Source organism: Dreissena polymorpha, chromosome 2 (genome assembly GCF_020536995.1).
Source record: "Dreissena polymorpha isolate Duluth1 chromosome 2, UMN_Dpol_1.0, whole genome shotgun sequence".
Classification (NCBI taxonomy): Eukaryota; Metazoa; Mollusca; class Bivalvia; order Myida; family Dreissenidae; genus Dreissena; species Dreissena polymorpha.
Window position 1 is genome coordinate 99,567,542 of NC_068356.1, and position 22,125 is coordinate 99,589,666.

A 22,125-nucleotide genomic window follows, 5' to 3' on the forward strand; every position below is an offset into this window, starting at 1 on the left:
AATTTTCGTTGATTTTGAGCATTTAAATAGAAACTTTAACCCATTTAACTCAGTGCTATTTTATTGCAGACCATTGATAAAATGTAGAAAACAGCTAAAATATCAAATCACTTTAACCGAAAAATAAAAATTGCTTGGCCTAAAATTTAAATACTCATTTGCATACGCGGCCCTGAAAATGTCATGTCGTCTTCTCTGTTAAGGAAAAAAATGGGGGCAACACTTTGGGGCGTTATCGGTCATTTTTCACGTGCTATGAACATAGAATAGTAAAATATCATTTTTTTAGAAAGGTGCTGAAACATTTATTCTTATTTACCTGTTTGAATTTCTTCCTGGACGCTGTGTAAACAAACCGCTGTCACTTTTGACATAAGTCGCATGCGGAAAAATAACGCACGCCACGAGAGGTCACGAAAATAATGGATACCACGATGTTAGAACTCCCACGATATTGGGATACTCGATGATACTGTGCTTTTGTTGAAATCTCACTGCAAAAACCCATGGTTCAAACAGAAATCTCAAACCTAAATTTTAGCACTTTTCAAGGCCAAATTTTCATTTTCAAGGCCGAGAACCGTTCGTTAGTTTCCTTAAAAAAATGCATTTTCAAGCAAGTTTAACACAGTAAATATCATTTATTTGCTCAAACAAATTAAAATTATTCCACAATAACTCATACATGTTATTTTTAGTTATTGCATACATGTTTTCCATCCTTAACTCAACGAGTCTCACATACAGTTTGTCAACCAGTTCCGGATTATCAGCAGCTCCGATTAATTTGAATTTAATTTTCCATAATGCCCCAATAAAAACAAAATGATAAGTGTCTTAGATATCATACATGCCATACGTCCCGGATTGTCCGGGACAGTCCCGGAAATGAAGAACTTGTCCCGCTGTCCCGGAAATCTATCAAATGTCCCGGAATTTACAAAATCCATATATACATGTACCTTATCTTAGGCTTCATTGCACCTCGAATCTGTGTATATCTGCAGCGTCTCCATGACAATGCCTACCCGAATAGGCAGACTACGCTACGTGTCAAAATCGATCAATTAACAGGGGTCCTGTTATCATATCGATTGTCTCACGTTCGCGGTCAAACCGAAAAGGCGGCATTGTTTAATGTGGTTGTTAATTGACTTTAATCTACTACGTCATTATTTCCCGCTGCGTAAGGGCAAAGGATAGTTGTTCACACATCTGAAGTCCAACATCGCTGAGTAAAAAATTAAAAGCAGTTCGCACGTTTAACCGACAAAGAAGTTGAGTAAAAAAGTAAGCATATAAAAACTGAATTGATTTGAGTTGACGATCTAACAGTACTGTATTGTTGTATTTTTTATTATATAAATGTTATAAATGAATAAAGGCGTATCAACAACTATGCGTTACACACCTGTCTTAATAACAATAACGCAGTGACGTCACCATCTATGTTTAGAACGCTTACACTGAAAACACGTGGCTGGTATCTAGGAACGGAAGTAGTAATGTTTAATTTGACGTTAATAGATCAAGTGTATTTCGGATAGGCTTTCGAACTTTTGCAATTAACGATGCGAAACAAAAAAAAACGTACCAAAAATGCATATGTCTATAAATATCGCTATATTTTATACATGTCCCAGAAAATCGGCAAAAGTCCCGGACAATTTAACTCAATGTCCCGGAATTGGTCTGAAAAATTATGGCATGTATGTAGATATACATTAGGTAAAGGAATAAATTAACAAAGTTTTAGCAAGAAATCTTTTGTAAATAGCTTAGAGGGTGGAAAAATGCAGCAAAAAGTTAACCAGAACTGATTGAATTTGAAGGAGTTATGTTTTGAAATGTGCATATGGATATAAAAGGCTTTATTATTTTCAAATAAACTTTTTGCTGATTGAAAACAAATGCTATGACAATGTTTTGAAATACTAATTCTGTAAGTTGAATGATTTTTAATAATTTTCCGAAGGGTGAATTTAATTGGCTATTTTTGACAAAAAACTGCATATGCCGTCAGGCCTACCCTGTTATCATACAAAATAAATGTTACCCTATTTTTACATCTTCTCACATTGACACTAAATCCCGAAAGAAATTATTGTGGTCAAAAGAATAAACGTTTTTGCCCGGTGATTCTTAACTGGTTAAATGACTGTATGTATTTATTTTTTAAAGTTATTACAAGCAAACACATTGCTTCTCAATTTTATGTTTTCTTTGTGGGTTTCCTCTTTCTCGTGGCTTTTCAAAGCACTTTCCCCCATCCCCCGACACCAATGGTCTTCATACAGACCCGACAATGTGCTTTTCGAATGTCCTTTGTTTTTCTGTACCCAGTAATATTCAGTTAACCACCCTGGTTTGAAACGACACTTCCCCATCGCTGCGTTTTCACTCGCGAAAATTGATCACAATGGAGAACCTCTGACGTAGTACACATAATCTGTGACATGTACGCATAATGTTTCGTACTCAATAGTGTACGAAACTTATGTTTCGTACTCAACTTTTTGTGCGAAGGAATTTATGATCAATTTTCGTAATATTTCCCTAAAGAACGATTTAAGTTTATAACAAGGGACAAAATTGTCACAAAACCAGGTTTTCATTGTAAAAAAAAATCTGATAAAGGGAGACAACTCAAACTGAACTTTTGAAATGAACAAACAAAATTAACCCCCTTTGTAAGTTTGTTTTAAAATAAATCTATTTTTAGTTGTGGCGACCTTGACATTGGAGATATTGACGTGATTCTTTCGTGCGACACACCGTCCCATGATGGTGAACAAATGTGCCAAATGATTTTAAAATCTCATAATGAATGACATAGTTATAGCCCTGACAAGCTCATTTATGGCTATTTTTTACCTTTGAACTCAAAGTGTGACCTTGACCTTGGAGATATTGACGTAATTTTTTCGCGCGACACACCGTCTAATGATGGTTAACAAATGTGCCAAATGATTTTAAAATCTCACAATGAACGACAAAGTTATGGCCCGGACAAGCTTGTTCCACCCGCCCGCCCGCCCGCCAGCCAGCCAGCCAGCCAGCCCGCCCGCATTCGCCAATCTAATAACCAGTTTTTTCCTTCGGAAAACCTGGTTAATTAAAGCGATGATATAAGTAATTTTGAGCAGAAATAAACATTTTCAAGGATTTTTTTACATGAAATAAGCACTTTTCAAGCACTTTTTCAAGGCCAACCTTTGAGCAAGGGCTTTTCAAGCCTAGGACTCGTTTTCAAGCACTTTTCAAGCCCTGTGCGAACCCTGAAACCTGATGGTGCCTACGTTCAGATAAATGAGATTTTCTTAGAAGTTGAAAGACATACATTTTGTATTCTAATGTCCAAGAAGCCATGTTCATATTTAAATTAAAACAAGGCTTGCACAATCTAAAATAAAGCAAAGACGGAAAAAATGCTATAACATTTGGCGGTTTCATTATTGGTCTCTATTGCAGCCATTGGCATTTGATATAGTGTAAAATAACCTAAAACATAAATTGAACGTATTCGAAGGCGTCAGTCAACTGAACGCGTATTTGTGTACCGAAGCAACCCACTAGTAGTTTTATCAATAAAAAAAAGAGAATGTTACCTTTTCATCTGGAAACTGTTTATTTGCGTGTTAGACTGGTAGACGATTTCCCGCAAAAGGTTATAAAATAACCTCCTTTTGAAGAACGTTTCTTACATCTTTAGGTGGCACACTACAGTTTTTTTAGTCTCGGCCAATCTCGTACACAAGCAGGAGCGAACCAATGTCTGGAAACTGGTCACCTCGCAAATCTGAAAATAAACCAAGCACATTTCCAGAATGGTTGAGGCTGTGCCTTCTGAAAAATCAGTAACATTCAAATCAAATGAGTTGGGGCAAAATGTTTTAGTATTGATGATTTCAAATCAAAACATAAGAATTCTGTGTGTTTCCGAGCCTTTTTAAGCCAGTTTCAACAACAAACTGCCACTTTCCTGCAGAAGCAAGGTGCCTGGAAACCATGTTTTTACATTGGTAACTTACCAAGTACTAAACAGCAATGGAGAAAATTGGGGGTCAAAGGATTAGATTTTTTGTAAAAGTTCAATGTCTGTACGCCTTTTCAAATTTCCAACAGAAATACTGACCGGAGCCAGCATTACACCTGTTTTCGAATTGCATTAATTCTACTTCCTGTATGCAGCTATAGTTAAAATACCAATGTTTTGGTAACTTACAAACATCCAAGAAAAATCACCACAACTCAAACCTGACATTCATTATTATTTAGACACTCAAAATGGTGCTTACTTGAGCAATGTTCTCTTTATTTAGAAATTCCAATTCGCATTGGTGGCTAAAAAGTGTGGTGTGCAGCCTTAACAAGTAATAATATTTAAGTCGAGACGGCAAGTTGGGTCGGTCTCAACTGAAATGAGATTTGAAGGGATCTTTTCACATATTTTGGCATGTATTAAAGTTCATCATTAAATGCTTTATATTGATCAATTAAAACATTGTATCTAAAAAGCTGCAATAAAAAACAAGAATAATTTTTTTTTTAAAGTAACCCTCAACAGGGCTCGAACCACTGACACCAGGAGTTAAAGTCTAAGGCATAGACCACTCGGCCATCCGTGCTCATAAAATGAATGATGTATTTTATACTTCATATAGCAATCCTCGTAGTGTCACACAATATAACGACAAAAACAGAACTATCCAAATTAGTAAATTGTTTCGCGTTGCAACGCTTTATTATTTTCAGGTTTGTAAATCGTCAAAATATGCAAATATTGGATTTTAGAGCATGTTAAATGTTCAGTATTACCGTTTCCTCACAAATATCATAACTGCAACGAACATTTGCATATCTGAAACCATTTTTTGTAATTTGCCAAATTACCAAAACGTAAAAAGGCCCCTTAATATGATTATAGGTGCTACCTAATTTACGGGCAAAAGCTTTTTAAGTTTGTTTTTTTATGACCATGTATTTTTAATAAATACATGGACATGATTGTGTTCAAAATATTATAATTGTTGCATTAATTAAGTAATGCATCCAAAAAAACAATCTTAAAACGAGTTACATGTTCCAAGCTTAAAGATCTAGCATCTTTTTTTTCTAGCCACAGGAATTTATAGCTGGTTCGGTGTCTGTGGTATAGTGGATGGGTTGTCTGCTAACTGGCTTAGTCACTGGGAGGTCTATGTATTGATTCCTTAAGTGGGAGCATTCTTTAGATAACCCTAAAGACATACTATGGCGTACCATTTGGGATGAAAGTCAAGAAGACCTACAAGTTAAAAAGAGAAATGTACGTCGAAGTACAATAATTGTACGTCGACATAAATATAAAATACACTTCGAAGTATATATTTGTACGTCAAAGTACAATTTATACTTCAACATACATGTTTGTACTTCTAAGTACACATTAATTTTTCTGAACAGCCAATCAAAACACTAGTCTCTTGAGCCGCTTTTCATTCAGTTTTATTTATAATAAATGTTTAAAATCTCTATCTACGAGTAAGCGGACGATAGTGGCATAATTTGGTATAAATTATAATAATAATGTTTAATAAATACCCACAATATCTATGAGTAAGCAGTCGATAGTCGCATAATTCGGTATAAATAATAATAATAATAATGTTCAATGTCAAATATCTCTAAAAGCAACAGACGTAAGGTGTCTTCTGATTGGCTAACACTCAAGAGTCGGTGAAAATTGTACGTCGAAGTACATTGATTGTTCTACCTAGTAGGTCTTGTAGACTTTCGACGTCATGGTACGTCATATAGACACTAAGTACATGTACTGGTCCTACCTACGAAACAGTTTGTTTCATCAAATGTCTCAATTCAACTTGACAGCTTGCTAAAGCAGTTGCATTTAGCATACAGTACACTGATTTAACATAATGAAAATCATGTGATGTGTCAAATCAATTTTGATTGGCAAATTTGACAGGATTTTTTTTTAATCCAATAAGTTTTAGACTGCCAAATAACACACACTACGTATTGAAAGCCATACCTGGAGCTTTCGTCTGTATATCACTGACTTCATCAGAAGAATGATTTCTACTGTTGGGAAACGTTAACACCACTAATTGTCTTCTTATTTATTATCAATGTATAATTATGTGTAACAGCATAACAACATACTCGTTTCGCAATTAAAATATTTAATTAATACAGGTATCTTGCAGGTTTCTAATTTCCTTTCGCAAACTATTGTTGAATAGTTTAAATTTTGTCGCCACTAAAAAACTAGCCATTTTGTAGCAATTCTAAAATCACAGTCTAAACTGCATACACTTAGCTCTATAGTTACAATTTGAATGCAAAGATTAGAATGCATCATGTTATATCATCCATATTTTTTATTTAAACATTCAAATAACACATAATACAGTACATATATAAAAAGATACGTGGTATTGTGTGGATATACAAAACACTTCACATCATTTATTTGCACATAAAATAATAGTTACAAAATAAGTAAAACTCATCAACCTACATTTCAAGAATATTTACGTATATGAAATTACAAAGTGGTGTTATTGTATTACCTTTTACAAAATTAACATTGCTGGTTTTGCACTAGCCATACAACATTTATCATGGATTAGCAAGTAACAACCAATTTATTAATTACACAATAGAACGGAAATCATATTAATTGCATTATGCATTTACTAAACAAGCTATTTGCTACTGTTTAGAATTACACTATCTTACTAAAAATGATCACAGGTACTTAGTGCTTTTACATACTTGTGGTAAGTTTTGTATTACTAGTTTGACAATAATCGGCAGACACTTGTCGATATACAGACAAAATTTGCATGGAAACTTTTCATATTTTTTCAGCATAACTGCCTTCAAATTGTTAATTTAACAACCCTTTGACATTGTTTGCACATCTGATCTTATTATACTATAGCTGTTTCTGTTTATAGATAGACAAATATAGACTTTTCAAAGTTCTATAAAAGTTCACACATGTTCCATCCAAGTAAACAAACAGAACCAATAAAGATCACCACAGATAATAACTGTGTGTATAGCTTGGAAATTTTGATAGTTCGGGAATCCCTCCTTTGTTGATTTCTGTAAACCAAAACTGTGGTTTACTGTCAGTTTTGCTGGATAGAATGGCTTGTATAATGCCCAGCTCTTGCCTTGGCAGAACAGCTTCTAAAAACGGAAAACCAACAAATATATTAAAATTTGATCAATAATGCAGACAATGTATAAATGTCTTTTTTTTTCGAATCTGGGAGATTTTTTACGTAAGATTGTGGTACGAAAATTCCAACGGTATCGGATTTTGTGGTTTTAGGCCTAAACTAATTATAGTGATATGTAACCTTTCGGGATATCGGTAAAGTGCGAGCAGACGAGGTGTAAATACGTTAAAAATTAAAGCTAAAAGACTAAAAAGTTAGATCTGCATATCTTAAAAATTTGTGAATAAATGTGTTTCTGGTGGATAACAACGACAACTTACCAGAATAGTGCTCATGGTCACACGTAAAACTTCTTTCTGAGAGCGAATGGAAAATGCGTCACAAATTCTGATACATAAACAGTAGGGTGTCGTTATTGAAATACCGCGAGAATACTGGAAGAATAGAGATGCCAACTCTAGTGTTTAAAACAAATAATTTTTTAACAAGCGTTTGTGATTTGTCAGGATAATAATAACAATAAGATATCGAAAAGATAAAAGCAAATAAATTCGACAGAAATATGAGATTCGGCAATATATTAAAGACGGGTTACGTTCCCGTAAATTGTGTTCGGTGAAGACTGTTACTATATGTAGTGAACCAGTCTTCGGCTTATCCCCACTGAAGAAGAGCATTCAGGGGAGATAATTGAGTAATGACCTAATTCTGGAACGGTTGCGAAGAAAAACAAATAATGCGAGAATATTTAGAGCGATTCGCTACACAATTATGATGTCATTGATATAACTTTTCCTGAGGTATGTATTTACATGTGATTTAGCATATGTCAAAGTGTTTTTGATTTGTTTAAGTTCATAAATAGCATCGCGAAAATATATGTCGCGTGGCAAATGTTTTTGAGACGTATCCATATGTGGTATTCTTATGTAATTTTATGTCTAAATTCCCATATGTATGAACGGTCAACGCCCGCTTCGCGGGCTTTTGCCCGTAATATTATAATACATGTATAGGTATGTTTAATTAAATGGTGACTGCAAAATTGCGAACCGTCTGTTCTTTTTTTCTGGGTAGGTTTTATTACGCCACATTTGTCGTGTAATTACATCGTCGATACTCACGTTCGGTGATACCTGCTATTCATCTTGAAATCGGTGTATGTTGAATTTTGCCTCGCTCTGGAACAACTGGTATTGATTCAAGTGCGTAAAACGACGTCCCAGATTAGCCTGTGCAGTCGGTCTGTGATTAGCCTGTGCAGGATTATCTAGAACGAAACTTTACGCACATGCAATAAGCCCCATTTACCCACAGCGCGGCGCAGCTAATGGCCGTTTTCAAAAAAGTTTGGGACGTGCGGAATACCCAACATACCGATTTAATGCAACGGCATTATGAGGTAAGTCTACAAAGGATATATGCTACAAGCACACAACTATACCAAATCCAGATTTATTTTCCGATTTCCTATGCGGTTTGTTGGCATTTTGTTCGGTTAACATTTTCTTGTTCAAAGTTTATGTTTAGTGTGTTTACGAGCTGATGCTTTATGTAATCGGATTCTTAATACACACAAAAATAAAACATACAAAACTGGGACAACTGGACATAATGCACGTGCTTCCAGTATTGTCCTGTGTTAGTACGAGCAGGCCTCCGTTTAATGGAATTTTTCGTTTAAATGAAGTCTCTTTTGAGCAAATATCCAATTTAGGAGGAAAATCAGAACGAGGCTCAAATATACCCCAATTGACTCTGTGTGATTAAAAACATAACGGCTAATATGAGGTGCAATTTAATATTTAGCCCACAACAACACGTCACTTATAATGAATAATTTCATAAAATAACGTACACGTGAGATTGAATTCCTGAAATAACATCATCATTTAGGTTGATTTGAAATGATTAAATCTGTTCAAAAAATGTAACGTGCATGTTTTGTGTAAATGGTATTCAAATGAGTTGTTAGAATAATAATTATAGGTTATTAGACGTTTCATTGTACAATACGGAGATATATTTGGACGAGCACACAGTTTGAAGTCAAATTGGATATATAATAATTATTATTATTTTACATTGCTTAATATTACATTGTTATAATTTGAATGTATTTTTGTTTAGACAATCGTCTACGTCTACGCATTCGCCATCGTATGTATGAGAATAAATTGGTAGAAAGACGATTATTATTTTTGCGCGTGAACAAGCACTCACGATAAAGTTATATATATTAGGGCGAATTTTGATTTAAATTGAGTTCATACAATAAAAACAAAATGTTCAAAAGAGATGTTGAGTAAAGAAATGTTTAAAATCACACTGAATAGAAATGTTGGAGTATCAGGACGCAACAAACATGTTTTTAAATCCAATGAGCACGTGTTCTGTGTTGATAATAACGTGAATGTTCTTAGGATGTAAGGTTTTATTGTTATTTCAAAAGATAATAATTTTGAGTTGAAACAGTGTATGCAGACCTTTCGAATATACCGATGGGTCGAGAATGTAGATTAATTTTTTTGTGAATAAGAAGACAAGTTTTTAATTCACTTATAAAGCAAGTTTTTATTTTTATTGACATAGGCAAGTATTTGTTAAACAATTTAGTAGACAATATTAAAATTTCGTCAATTATAAAAAATGATTTATGCAGTATGCCATCATCAAACGTTTAGAAAGTACACACAACTGTTTTGCCTGTACATAGGGACCTTCTTACAGACTGATAATTTAATTGATAGATTTGCATTGAAGCGTAGTGTACTTGTTAGCTTGTAGTTATTTTTTATCCATGAAGAGTTTTACCATTTTATTCCTCAAAATTATTTTTCAGTTTGTCAAAGTAATTGTCAAATCTGTATTACATCATTCAAATAGTTAAATAACAAGTTCAAGAACTTTAAACACACAATAAACAATTAACACTTTTGTTCTGAAACTCAAAAGCAACTTGTAACACTAAAATACATTTAAGATTAAACAAAAAATAAATAAAAATGCATTATTACATGCGATGATTTTATTAGATTGCATAGAGTTTGAAGTCAACAGTATTTGCCTGTTATTTTCTATGCGTGTAATGAAATTGAGCTGCGTTCTTGGAAAACGGGGCTTAATGCATTTGCGTAAGGGGGTCGCCCAAAATAAGCGTGTGTTGTCCACGCAGGTTAATCAGGGACGACACGTTTTGTTTCTACGTAGTTTTCGTTTAAAGGAAGTCTCTCCTATACGAAAATCCAGTCATGATGTTATGTGTCGTGTCTGGTGAGACTGTGCGGACTACACAGGCTGATCTTGCATGGGACATTTCGCACATTAAGAATAGTTGTCACACAACGAGGCTTAATTATTGCTTCCATTTAAGATCACGTGTCTGCGAATAAAGACTCAGAAGAAAGAGTGAAATCTGTCCTGAAGTCACTGACAAGGTATAGTATATTCATTTTCAATCGTGTCTTTAATTATCATCATTTATTAAAAGTAATACTTCCTTGTTGAGTTATTCAACATAAAATGTGCGATTTTGCCCTAGCAATTTAATAAATATCATTAAGGCGATGTTTTGGATTCGCGGTGTATGAGACATATGTGTAAACTATAACACGAAACAAAAATATGTGCATACCGATCGAAGTGGCGAAGTGAATAATGTGTTCGTGATCGGTAGGTCACGGGTTCGAGCCCTACTGTGGGATCCTTATTTAGATACCCCTTATAGACACCAAATAATGGTTCTAGTCCCAGGAAGCGGACTGAGAGCGTTTCAATTAAGCTGTATGCTTTCTATGCAATCGAGCTAAAATGAATATTTTTAAACTAATATATTATACATACGCATATTCAAACACATTTGTCCATTTCATTCAAAAACACACTCCAAGAATCAGCAAAGGTACCTTTTCAACATGGAAATTTCTATTCCAGTTCGCTGCGAGACGGAAGTTCCTTTTATGTCGACGGTATGACTAGAGCCTTCTCCGGCGCCATTTCCGGCGGCGGTAGTGGACCGGATACGATTTATCGCAATGCAGCATAAATTATCGAATAATTAAGAACATCTTGGCCAGTGGCGACACCGATAAATATCTCGTGGAAACCGTCGAGAAGTTGATCAACCTACGAGACGTCGTGAATAATAGACAGCAGCGCAACGGAAGTCGGGCGAACGCGGAACTGAATTCAGAACGAGTCGGCATGGAACATGAACGGTCACTAGCACAAGACCAAACATCGGAACCGGCTGTTGCTGAGCGCGACTTCCATAACAAAAACTGCTTCAAGCTTGGGCAGATCTGCGGCTTCTACCGAGACTCCTGCTCCGCGCGCGATACAGAATACGACTCAAACGCGCCGCTCAGCTGCATCAGGCTTTCCGGCGGCGGAAATTTCCTCCTGAGTGACCATTACGGGAACTGCGTGCCGATCAACGACTCCTACACGTGCGAAGAGATGCAGATGATGTACACACTTTGGCAGCGTTAAGCGGCCGTTGCAACGGACATGACACAATTTATAGGTGTAGGTGCCTGTTAGCGCGGTCTGTTGTGTTTTTATCATAAGCTCGTTTAAAAACATTTTAAACGTTGTTCTTCGCGTACGTTCGTTTGTTCGGGGATATTTCAAGAAGAATACTGTATATGATTTGTGATCACTTACTATTTAATGTAGAATGTTCATTATGATTTTGTTGTTTGAACTATTATTAAATTAGTGCCTTTGTATTTATCTTACTACACATACGCAGGATGCATAGGTTCAGTACAATCGTCATTATTCTGTGACATCGTGATTACTCGTGTGAAATCGTGATTACTCGTGTGACACCGTGATTACTCGTGTGACACCGTGATTTCTCGTTCGACATCGTGATTACTTTTGTGACATCGTGATTATTCTGTGGCATGTATTTTCATTAATTTCGTGGGTTAAGCGATTCTAAAATTGAAGATCACAACGAACAATTAGTTGTTATTATGTTTGCTGTTATTGTTTTTTTAAGAGGGGAAGGTCAAAGTTCAATGAATTTACGTGTACAAAAAATTGTAAGATTTTCATCTACGAATTTTATACCGCCGTATATCAATGATTCTACAGTATTTGCTCGTTGGTGAAAAGTACGAGTGTTCTGTGGATATTCCTCAAGTCGCGCAAGTCGTGCTTAATTGAATTGTAGTTTAAAAATGCTGTCCTTCTGAGGTAAGAACGAACATATCAGAGCCTCGCTCTGTGAAAACGGTGCTTAATGCATGCTCGAAAAGTATCGTCCTAGATTAGCCTGTGAAAATTGCACTAATCAGTGTGGATACTGTCCGCTTTATGATATCGTTTGGTTAAAGGAAGTCTCTTCTTAGCGAAAATCCAGTTAAGGCGAAATTGTAGCCCCTAATTAGCATGGACTGTGCATGCTAATTTTGGACGACACTGTTCACACCTGCATTAAACCCCGTTTTCCCAAAGCGACGCTCATTTGATCAGTTTCAGTTTGTGAAACTCTCGTTTAAATATATCCGTAGGTATTTGATTTTTGTTTTTATTGCTTTAACGCTCTGCACGATTTAGCAACATCTCATTTAACAAAAGTGTAGAAAAAGCAAACAGCCGATCAAAATGTGTATACTTAAATTCCCCTTTTAATGCACATTTCATATTTAAAAGTACAGATATGACTTTTATTGTCGCTTACAGTCATTTTTAATGTGTATTTTATATGAAGTCATGTTTTATTATTCCCATGTGTGTCGTATGTCATATTTAATTCCAATGTTTACACTTTAAAGTCATGTACGCTGAGTGTCCATCTAGTAAATAAAATACTGGAACCAAAAAAATTAAAATTGTTTAATCCCGATATCTAAATGAAATCACGACTATTATTGATGATGCTGATATCTAAACGAAATCACGACTATTATTGATGATGCTGATATCTAAATGAAATCACGACTATTATTGATGATGATGATATCTAAATGATATCACGACTATTATTGGTGATGCTGATTCTGTAAACAGTAAGCCTCACACTGGGAATAAGGGCTTTAATGCAGGTTCGTAAAGTGGTATGGGAACAAGGGGTTTAATGCAGGTTCGTAAAGTGGTCTAGGAGCACGGGGTTTAATGCATGTTCGTAAAGTGATTTAGGAGCACGGGGTTTAATGCATGTTCGTAAAGTGATCTAGGAGCACGGGGTTTAATGCCTGTTTGTAAAGTGGTCTAGGAGCACGGGGTTAAATGCATGTTCGTAAAGTGATCTAGGAGCACGGGGTTTAATGCATGTTCGTAAAGTGGTCTGGGAACACGGTGTTTAATGCAGGTTCGTAAAGTTGCCTGGGAACACGGGGTTTAATGCATGTTCGTAAAGTGGTCTTGGAACATGGGGTTTAATGCAGGTTCGTAAAGTGGTCTGGGAATAGGGGGTTTAATGCAGGTTCGTAAAGTGGTCTGGGAACACGGGGTTTCATGCATGTTTGTAAAGTAGTTTGGGAACACGGGGTTTAATGCATGTTCGTAAAGTCGTCTGGGAACACGGGGTGTAATGCAGGTTTGTTAAGTGGTCTGGGAACACGGGAATTAATGCAAGTTCGTAAAGTGGTCTAGGAGCACGGGATTTAATGCATGTTCGCAAAGTGGTCTAGGAGCACGGGGTTTCATGCATGTTCGTAAAGTTGTCTGGGAACACGGTGTTTAATGCAGGTTCGTAAAGTTGTCTGGGAACACGGTGTTTAATGCATGTTCGTAAAGTGGTCTTGGAACACGGGGTTTACTGCAAGTTCGTTAAGTGGTATTGGAACACGGAATTTCATGCATGTTCGTAAAGTGTTCTGGGAACACGGAATATACTGCATGTTCGTAAAGTGTTGTGGCAACAAATGATCTGGAAACACGGGGTTTAATGCATGTTCGTTAAGTGTTCTGGAAACAAAGGGGTTTAATGCATGTTCGTAAAGTGTTCTGGCAACACGGGATATAATTCATGTTCGTTAAGTGATCTGGCAACACGGGGTTTACTGCATGTTCGTAAAGTGGTCTGGTAACACGGGGTTTAATGCATGTTCGTTGAGTGTTCTGGAATCAAGGGGATTTAAGGATTCCGTATGTTAAAATGTAATCAGTTTACACGTTTTAAACCACATCTGAAAAGTAAAACAAACAACAGACATCATCAGCTAATGGCAAAATGGCATCATTATATTCCGCGAATCTAAATCACTTTGCTTTTCATTCGTTAAATGGCGGCTAATAAACTAGTGAGGCGTAAATATTGAGCCCACCGGTGACGTCGGCTATCCAGCCGTAATAAGCTTGCACGGAAGCAGTGACCTTAGGGACAACATTGTGCAGGCAGTTTACGAACCCGAAACGGATTATTTCTGCAGTTTAGCATGTATTCATTTAAACAACAAAAATAGAAACAACAACAATATTTTATTCTGTAAAAATAACAAACTCATAGCCTACAAGCGAGCTGCTATGTCGAAAGCAAAAGCGTATTTTACAATTTTTGGTGACATTTGCGTTCAGACTCTGATAATTATTAAATAGCCTGTTTTCATTGGTCCGCATGCATACAATTAGTTTTTCATGATCTTATTCTTGATAAACTTAAAATGTGGGCCATTCTCATCTGATTCTTTACGAGAGTGTGTAATCACACCCGGATGTCGTTGCACTGTAGAACGGTTTTACATTCGTGTTATAGACATTGTAAGTTGGAAATGAGCAGTCTCACTAATAATGACGAATATCCCCCCCCAACACCTACCAACCGCATTTAAAACGCGCCAGGATATCGAACGTTGTTACAACCATGTTAAACAAATAGAAATGTACGAGATCGGCAGTCTCTATCATGAAGAAAATACTTTCCCAAATTTTCACTTGCGAAGCTTACACGAAAAAAGTTTGGCATTATGCGTCAAATAAACACTAGCCCCTTTTAACATTTGAAGCTATTTCTGGCCGCAGTTTCACTTACAGACATTACACGGAAAAGCCTAAAGAGATTAATAAACCACTAGCTCCAGTTCTCAGTCGTACTTTCGAAGCACGTGGGCGCTTCCGGTCCCTCACTGGCGATGCAGACGACGTCACTACGGAAGTTGTAGTAGCCGTTCTCTTTAAGCCACGTGGTTCGGCAGATTTTGGTTAGCACGAGATGCACAGTTGAAGTTGCCACGCAGGCGCCATGGACGAAAAAGGGTCTGAAAAAGATTTGTGTATATATAATATCTCGCACAATTTTAACACGGTTTCGAGGAAATTGGAAAATAATTTTAGAATGAAGTTATAGAATAATGTTTAACAAGATGATATGGTTAACACCACCGGCGCGCCTCTTATGTCACATGCGAACATTTTCTGAACACCCCTTAATGTACATTAATGTAGATTGATGGAGTTGCCTTAATAAAAAAGAGCCTTGCTCTGGGAAAACAGGGATAAATGAAAAGTGTCGTCCCAGATTAGCCTGGGCAGTCCGCATATTAATCCATCTAGACTGGATTTTCGTTGAGAAGAGAATTATTTTAAAAAAATCCATTAAAGCGGAAAGTGTCTTCCCTGATTAGCCTGTGCATAGTACATGTATTGTGAATCATCCAAACGTGAACAGTTATCAAGCCGTTTCGCAGAAGAAAATAACGCGCACATTTCAAACATGTGTATCCGTTTCAAACTTAGAACGTTATGATGATGATAATGATGATGATGATGATGATGATGATGATGGTGATGATGATAATGATGATGATGATAATGATGATGATGATGATGAGGAGGAGGAGGAGGAGGATGACGATGATGATGATGATGATGATGATGACGATGATAATGATGATGAAGATGATGATGATGATGATGATGATGATGATGATGATGATGATGATGATGATGATGATGAAGTTTGTCTTCGGTCGCTTCGTGCCCAGTAACCTAACATTCGGCATCAACGTTAGCATCATACACGGTCGACAATGACGTCACATGTGACACGCCGCCAACCGGAAGTAGCGGCGATGGAAGGCACACGTGGCGGTTGTAGTTGGGGAGGAAGGCCGAATTTTCCAGTCGCAGTATCGCGATGTCGTTCGCCGGGTAGGGTTCGACTATGTATCCAGTCTCTTTAAACAATATAAGTATGAGTGAGAGTGATAATAGTAACACGTAAACGGACGTAGTGTTATCAAAAGGCATTTACATGATGACTCTTATAAGGGAAAGTTAAATAATAACCATTTAGTTAAGCGCTTAGTTATAAAGCCCATGTATCTGTAATTATAAGATTGCTATTTTTGGTGATGTAGCACTACAATACTTTATCGTATGTTTTGGTGACCCGAATCGTCTGCATCCAGTCATCGGAAGTGAACAAAGAGTCGACGCTAAGGACTACCGAGTATTCTGTATCCGAAGGCAGCTGTTTTTATTATGCAATAAATAAGCGACTTGCATTGTAAAATTTATCATTCACATTTTGTTCTTATATTATACGTAAATTTATGTGTTTAATAACTCTACAAGTCTTTTTGTGCAGGCGTTTAATGATTGTTTACGTTAATTAATCAGGAAATTCTTCAACAAAAGCACACATTATTTAGTGAAAACTTAAATAGATGTTTTTGATGTTTTTTATTTATTTAAAGGACTTTAATATAATTAATACATCAATTTTATATAACTGAATCATTGCACATTTAATGTATGATTGTCGTGTTCAATTTAGTTGACTGTCATGAAATGTGAAGCGGATGCGTTATATCACGCGATAGTCAAAATGGCGACGTTCATACCGAGACATTTTTTTCCGCCGTTTTATACCCTTTATTTCGTATGTTTAATTTTTAAATGACGCTCACTTTCCAGCCATATCAGTAAACATGTGTGTATTTTGCATATCTACACTTCATGGCCATAGCATATTTTAAGTTCCAATTTAATCTATTGAGACATTTCCAGACCGAACTTACAACATTTTATGCGAAATAAAGCAAATTGATATATAATCAGGTTGATTTTTGTTTACGCGTTTGCGTTTTGTGATAATTCTGGGCCAAGTATGGCGTGAAGTCATCAATCGGTTTAAACACAACTAATGTATGTAATGATTGCTCAAAAGCAGTCACATCCGCTGTATTAATTCGTTTATGTTTTATGTATTGTATGCATTTCCTGGATGTGTAAATAAGCAAGCCTTTTGAAAAAACAGGGCTTAATGCACGTTTGTAAAGTGGTGTCCAGATTAGCTTCGTTTAGCAGTCCGCACAGGCTAATGTCGGACGGCATTTACCGATGGTACTTCATTAGCAGTCCGCATAGGCTACTGTAGGACGGCACTTACCGCTGAGACTTGATTAGCAGTCCGCGCAGGCTAATGTAGGACGGAACTTACCGCTGAGACTTGATCAGTCCGCACAGGCTAATGTAGGACGGCACTTACCGCTGAGACTTGATCAGTCCGCACAGGCTAATGTAGGACGGCACTCACAGCTGATACTTGATTAGCAGTCCGCACAGGCTAATGTAGGACGGCACTAACCTCTGAGACTTGATTAGCAGTCCACACAGGCTAATGTAGGATGGCACTTACCGCTGAGACATGATTAGCAGTCCGCATAGGCTAATGTAGGACGGCACTTACCGCTGAGACTTGATTAGCAGTCCGCACAGGCTAACGTAGGACGGCACTTACCGCTGAGACTTGATAAGCAGTCCGCACAGGCTAATGTAGGACGGCACGTACAGCTGATACTTGATTGCAGTCTCCATAGGCTAATGTAGGACGGCACGTACCGCTGAGACTTAGCAGTCCGCACAGGCTAATGAAGGACGGCACGTACCGCTGAGACTTAGCAGTCCGCACAGGCTAATGAAGGACGGCACGTACCGCTGAGACTTAGCAGTCCGCACAGGCTAATGAAGGACGGCACGTTCCGCTGAGACTTAGCAGTCCGCACAGGCTAATGAAGGACGGCACGTACCGCTGAGACTTAGCAGTCCGCACAGGCTAATGAAGGACGGCACGTACCGCTGAGACTTAGCAGTCTCCACAGGCTAATGAAGGACGGCACGTACCGCTGGGACTTAGCAGTCCGCACAGGCTAATGTAGGACGGCACGTACCGCTGAGACTTAGCAGTCCGCACAGGCTAATGAAGGACGGCACGTACCGCTGAGACTTAGCAGTCCGCACAGGCTAATGAAGGACGGCACGTACCGCTGAGACTTAGCAGTCCGCACAGGCTAATGTAGGACGGCACGTACCGCTGAGACTTAGCAGTCCGCACAGGCTAATGAAGGACGGCACGTACCGCTGAGACTTAGCAGTCCGCACAGGCTAATGAAGGACGGCACGTACCGCTGAGACTTAGCAGTCCGCACAGGCTAATGAAGGACGGCACGTACCGCTGAGACTTAGCAGTCCGCACAGGCTAATGAAGGACGGCACGTACCGCTGAGACTTAGCAGTCCGCACAGGCTAATGTAGGACGGCACGTACCGCTGAGACTTAGCAGTCCGCACAGGCTAATGAAGGACGGCACGTACCGCTGAGACTAAGCAGTCCGCACAGGCTAATGTAGGACGGCACGTACCGCTGAGACTTAGCAGTCCGCACAGGCTAATGTAGGACGGCACTTACCGCTGATACTTGATTGCAGTCTCCATAGGCTAACGAAGGACGGCACGTACCGCTGAGACTAAGCAGTCCACACAGGCTAATGTAGGACGGCACTTACCGCTGAGACTTGATTGCAGTCTCCATAGGCTAACGAAGGACGGCACGTACAGCTGAGACTTAGCAGTCCGCACAGGCTAATGTAGGACGGCACTTACCGCTGATACTTGATTGCAGTCTCCATAGGCTAATGTAGGACGGCACGTACCGCTGAGACTTAGCAGTCCGCACAGGCTAATGAAGGACGGCACGTACCGCTGAGACTTAGCAGTCCGCACAGGCTAATGTAGGACGGCACGTACCGCTGAGACTTAGCAGTCCGCACAGGCTAATGTAGGACGGCACGTACCGCTGAGACTTAGCAGTCCGCACAGGCTAATGTAGGACGGCACTTACCCCTAGACTTGATTTTGGTTAAGAAGAAACTTCCTTTATATCGAACAATATAATCGTCCCTGATTAGCCTGTAATCCCTTTTTTTGCAATAGTTTGTATCATAAGAATAGGTCATTTGCATAAAATAAATGAAAAACGCACAATTATATACTCATTATGATACTGGAGTTTCATTTCTTATATACATATATTAAGGATGTTGCATTATATGGAGAACCTACGTCTCATAGATTTAAAGCCATACAACATATTGTATTACTTTGATATATTCCGGTTTCAGGTTTCAACAGTTATGATTTAACATTTGGATTGACATTACAGTTTGCGTTCATGAGATTGACACCAGACTTAAATTATTACAAATTGACGAATAACAAATTCAGTTACATGTCATGTACATTACTCTTCAATGCGTTAAAATAACGGACACATAACCTTGTAGAGCAGCTTTAACTGTTTAGTAATGAATCAAACAAGCCTTCTCATTACGTTAAACGATTGTTAACAAATAGTAAATATGTTATATATTATGAAACAATGTAAAGTATCAAATTCATTTACTAGCGTACTAGTAATAATTGTCGGTTGTTTTCCAGTGTAAGCATATATACATTTCCGAAAAAAAAAACATAAATAAATTGACTCAAAAGAAAATTTCTGATATATTCGTGTGCTGTCAATACATGTCACGATATTAATAAACAAGATAAACGATTCAGTAATATCACAACTGGTTATTTGCCTGTTAACTTTTTATAAGGCAATTGTCGTTGACAGAGATGTGAATAATCCAGCGAGCGCTTCTCTATTATTTTCGGAACATCACTAGAAGCGGAAGTGTATTGGCCGGCTAAGATTGGCATTCCGCCCTGACGCCAAGAGTGATCGACAAACAGTTTCCTCTCGTCGCAATAACGCCAGCAGAGAAGCCGAGCATATTATTTAAAACAACAAGGAGCCGCACTATTGGAAAATGGGGCTTAAAGTACATGTATTAATTGTCGTCCAATATTATATGTGCAGTCCGCACATGCTAATCAGAGAAAACACTTTCGGCTATATTGTAATTTTCGTTGGAATGAAGTCTCTTCTTAGTTTCTATTACTCAATATCGCTGTTTTGAACACAACAAGTCGAACTGTTCGTAATAGCGGTCAACTTGGGAACATTACATAAAATAAACGATTACATCCATAATCGCAAAAATCACGTTCAATTTATAAATGAAAAAAATGAAAACTATTATTTGCGGTATACCTTTCCAAGAACCAATTTAATAACTCGGAAATTGATGGCACACATAAGTTGCAAAATAGCTCCTTATGTATGTCAGAAAGCACTACAACCAAACACTAATCATATACCACAGCAATGACTATATATTTGTTACCGGAAATGTACCATCAAAAGAGGCGCATGCGTCATATGAGGCGAAAGAAAACAACATAACAAGATACGCTACGGGTAAAACTCGTCTTCACACAAATACATCGTAGAAAGCGGCGATGCATATTCGGATCGTGAAGCACGAGAGTCGAAACTTATACTTACAATGAGACTTGACAAAAACCTAGACCACGACTACAATATGATATATAACGTATATGTCTGCACTGCGGAGTTCTATTTACGCATGGACAGCGTGAATTGGGGTGGATCTGCACGAGTTGACGCGCACGACTCTCAAGGAGCGACAAGGCAAACGTCACAAATACTCTTGCTTTATCGTTCGCTTTAATCCACATCTTCCTTTTGCCCTTTTTATGATCAAATTGATTTAAAATGTATCTTTTTATAAGCAAAATGTCAGTCATAACTTAAAATGTGTTGTGAGAAGATAAGAAGGTTCCCGGAGGTCGTGTTTACGATGGTCGATGAGTGAAATAATAGCGGCATGGATTAAAGGATTACGTCGTGTTGATTTGATACGACCACTTAACAGATGGCCAGATCCTGATACCCTGCAATCACGGAGCATGGACACAATGCTGTGTTTTGAGAAGATGATGATGTTCCGCACAGTTCTTTTTTCACAGCATTGTGTTTGTCTTAGTAGGAAAATGGTTTGTTATTGGGTATGTCTAACGACTGAATATTGTCTTACAATTCGAGGCATATTTTAGCGGCGCCGAATTGAAACTTTTTGTATTCTTAAAAACGAGTACACACATACTTATTATTTCCTCGATTCAATATATGATTTATATCAATAAACGGATTACTCAAACACAGTGTCGCATTATGATGGAAAATGCAGTGTGAAGATAATTTGTTCGATATTTGAGGCGAAAATTAGCTACGTACCCATTTATACATTTAATTTATAAAGATTAAAGAATAGACAGCCTAATTAACACGTTAATCGAAAGCGAGAACATGTCGCGAACGGACAACTTAACTGTAGTAATTTTTGGAAATGACCGAGGGAAGTACATGGAAACAAGGTACGTGAGTTCGATCTGTTAATGTTCACGCACATAACCTCCTTGTTTTGTTTCACTGTTTAATTATAAGTCTTTAAAACGAATATTGTGTTTATTCACGCAAGAAATTATACTTTTCGAGTCAAGTTCAAAGCGCTTTCTTTGCTTAATTGGGTTTTCACTCCGATAATACCGAAGACAATACATTTGAACGCAATAAGTTCAAATGCTGGTCAACATGTTAATTAACTTCCATCACTTTAGCAGCAAGTATATTTGACGTATACACGAAAAGTTCAAAAGTGATTTTATTTGCTTAATTATGTCCACTTTTGTTGACTGAGGGCCTTAACTAATTGTATGTCCCAAAACCATTAAAATGCTGACATGCTGATAAAAATGAATGTATATCAGTAAAGCAAATACATGTG

The 22,125-nt window shown here is 37.6% G+C and overlaps 1 protein-coding gene across 1 annotated transcript in view; it reads right to left on the bottom strand.

Annotated features, from left to right (window-relative positions):
- The window catches only part of LOC127868247 (uncharacterized), a 235,629-nt gene that overhangs the window by 184,185 nt on the left and 29,319 nt on the right, over positions 1–22,125 (bottom strand). The window lies entirely within an intron of this gene.